This window comes from Ipomoea triloba, chromosome 16 (genome assembly GCF_003576645.1).
Source record: "Ipomoea triloba cultivar NCNSP0323 chromosome 16, ASM357664v1".
NCBI classification, from domain to species: Eukaryota; Viridiplantae; Streptophyta; class Magnoliopsida; order Solanales; family Convolvulaceae; genus Ipomoea; species Ipomoea triloba.
The window spans coordinates 15,399,956-15,403,693 of record NC_044931.1 but is presented as its reverse complement, the minus strand read 5'-3'; the positions used below and the strand labels follow the sequence as shown (position 1 = coordinate 15,403,693).

At 32.1% G+C, this 3,738-nt stretch overlaps 1 non-coding gene across 1 annotated transcript; it reads left to right on the top strand.

The window, feature by feature from the left end:
* Positions 1 to 3,302: 3,302 nt before the first annotated feature.
* On the top strand, positions 3,303 to 3,386 carry TRNAL-CAA. The gene has a single exon. It is a non-coding gene; the product is annotated as a tRNA-Leu (tRNA).
* Positions 3,387 to 3,738: the final 352 nt, after the last annotated feature.

Here is a 3,738-nt window from a genome sequence, read left to right as displayed (position 1 = left end):
TTTTTTAATTGTTATTATTATTATTATTATTATTATTATTATTATTATTATATTTCTATTTAATATATATAGAGATTATTGTTATTGTTATTATATATATATATAATGTATACCTTTTTGGTCATTTTACATGTTAACCTCTAATTTAAACAGCTAATTTTACCAAACATCTTTTTACAAACCGCTAATACAATCCGTTGGTCAAACCTACTAATACAAACCGCTATTTGGTAACCGCTAACACAACCCGCTACCGCTAAATGCTAACCGCTGATAACCAAACAAGCCCAATATACTAGGCCTAGGCTACATGGGCCGGCCCAAGAGAGCAACTGGATCAAAAAAGCTCAAGAAGGACACTCAGCACAAAGCTACAGAGGAGTTCGATAAGGATTGGACCTCGCACTTATAATATTAGCAAGATTAGGGCTCATTAGTTATAATATAACCTGGACTCTCAATAAGAGGCGATCCAGGATTCTTATTCCTTATAGGGCCCTAGGCCCAAAATATGTATAAATAGACACTCCATACACGAAGAAAGGACAAACAATTCTGAGCAATACAATACCTATATTCTCTCGCTATATTTTCCTACATATTTCCGATATTCTCGTTATTCTAACAGGTACTGTTGGCCTGCCTTTGACTACCCCGAAGTCATAAAACCAACAAGCACTGTGCCTCCTTCCTCCTCAGCTTCTTTCTCAACTAACAAATCCAACAAAATCTCTTTATCAATCATAATACTTCGATAGTATTCTTGGACTTTATTACTTTATATGACTATATTATTTTCTTTATCTTTGTTAACTATTTTTTCTCTACAATATCTACATGTATTTTTTTTCAATATCCCCATATTTTCTTTTCTCCTCGCCATCATCTTCTTCAATACTCTTCGTGTGGAGATCAACCTCATTCTCTTTACTTTCTTCTTCTTGGTTGTCACCACTACATTCAAAGGCTCATCTTGATCATATATATATATATATATATATATGACTTTGTTGCCTTAGTCTTTCCTCTATTATCTTTCCTGTCCTCCTTAGGTTACTCATAGGTTGGTAGAACATCCTCATGCCTTGGTGGGGGCATTTGGTCTTTGTGTTGGTCACTTGAACTACTAGCTTGATATCTATAAGCACTCATTTCCTTATTTGTTTTCTCAACTTGTCGGGCAACATACAAGCATCACCTATGGTGTAGTAATGATGCATGTTTACTACATTATAGATGTCACGATTGAGGCCTTGCAAAAATTTAAAAAAATTATTTCCAAGAACTTGGGAATAACTAATACTAAGCGGTCCCTCGGAATGGCTATTATATTCCCCCTGCAAAGGGAATAACTCATTCCAAGAATCACAAATTAAACGTGCATATATGTCTAATCTTTGGAATGTTATTCTATTCCCGACATATATATTCCATGAACCAAACGTGTATATATTTTTAAATTTGTGTGTCTTAGTTAAAGATAACAATATTCTTCGTAGTTATTATATGATGTTGTGCAACAAGCTCCAATGAGAGAGTGTTGACAAAAATAAAATTTGTGATCATTTAGGTACAGGAATAATACTCCACTCATTCGACAACCCATTTCAGGGCAAATCAAGACTTTGTTTGTTGAACTAAACTACTCCCTGTTGATTTCCAAACGTGCCCTTCCCCCTTATTGCATGGAGGTTTGGTGGGTCGAGTATGACGTCCTGCTATCAAAACATGGTGTTGGTCGCTACACAAATATAGAAATAAAGTGGTGTTTTCACTACTATTTCTAGTTATAACTTTTGATATAGTGATAAGTATGTGATCCTAACAATCTATAAGTATGTGATCCTAACAATTGTTTGGGCAGAGACTTAAAAAGTTGGGATTAGTGAATGGAAGCTATATGATGTTAACTATTACGTAAGAGAATAAATTAAAATTAGCGCTTAATCCATAACACAGTAAGCATGCTTCATCTGTTGAACTGAACAATCATTTTGTCATTCATTGTGTATAGACCAAAAAAAAAAAAAAATTTGTACATTCCACAATTATGCTGGGACCCAGGCCCGTCTACAACTTTATAAGACCCCAGCCCAATTAGTAGGCCCGTAATTAGCACCCAAAACCCCAAGGGTTCTAGTATATACATGCATAGGAATATAGGCTTCTTGATGCTCTAGCCCGATTATGGTTATTTAACCCATTATTGCGGCGCGTTAGAGGAGTTTTTTTTTTGAATACTAATTGCGTTAGAGTTTTTTTTTTTTTTTAAAATCAATTGCGTTAGAGTTTAATTCATGAGTAATGTTACTTTTTTTTTCTTTTTCTTTTTCTTTTTTTTTTTTAAATTTTACTCTATCTGTCTTATTTTATTTGTCTTGTTTACTATTTATTAGTCAAATCAATTCTTTCTCCTTTACTTATTTTCTTTAGTATTTTTAAATTATTTTTTTTATATTTAATTTTATGTTTTATAGTATTTTTTAATGTAGTTTCTAAATATACAAATTTTATATACTAACTTAAAAATAACTTCAATCGAACCTCGTTAGTTGAATTGAACACATAAAATGAAACGGAGAAAGTATTTTAATATTCAGTTTATAACATTACTTAACTTTTAAATTTAATTATTAAGCGGATTTATTGAATTCATATAGTAAGAATAACAACCTAATGGGGTAGCTCAAGTGGCAAGTGAGTCCTTTTTGTGGGAAAGAATTTTGATACTAAAGCAAATCAAAACAGTCGTTTTGCTAATACTCGTAGAACCAAAATTGGTATTAGTCATCTTTATTGGTAGTGAAGATTTAATAGCTACAAAACAAATAAAAGTCAATAACATAATGAGACAAAATTAAAAGAATATGATAAAATATAACAATGTCATAATAGTTGGTGACTACAAATGAAATTTACTATTACAAATTTATGTCATACATTTTAATTTTTATTTTTAAATGCTCAGTATAAACGTGAACAACTCAAACGCTTCCTTACTTACTTATTTCCCTCTTATATTTTATCATTAAATTAAACAATAATTATGTACCATAAGAACTAATATATATTATCAAGAAGAACTCAACAAAGAGTAGTGAATTTAACTAAAAATATAAGTGAAATAAGAGATTAAAACAATACAAGAGTAACTCAATTTTGACTTCTGAAGTATTAAGAGGTTTTGCTTTAAAATAAAATACAATAAAATAAAATAAAATAAAAAAAGGTTTTGGGTAAATAGATCTTTATGAAATATGTAATTCATATTAGAAAACATATTTTTGCTTTACAAAACAAAAGTTAGGATGGCTGAGTGGTCTAAGGCGCCAGACTCAAGTTCTGGCCTTCGTGAGAAGGCGTGGGTTTAAATCCCACTTTTGACATTTTAGCCCTCCCCCAATATAAGCCCCTCCCGTGTTTAATTATTACTATTTTAACCCCGTCTCTACACATTAATTACAGCATCCGCCCCTCCGGGACCCATATGTTTGATAATCAGGATCTAGGCCTTCAAACCTCATTCTATGCATAAGCCTCAATATTTCTTTCGTGTTCCCCTCCAACACATAAGAGTTTTTTCCCAAAATGGTCCCTCGACTATTGCTCATTCTCAATTTTGCATTTTGACTTTCAATTGTACCTAATGTGGTCCCTCGACTTTCAAAAACTCACCCAATTTGGTCCTCCGTTACATATTCCGTCAAATCAGTGTTAAAATGGAGGGTATTTTCGTCC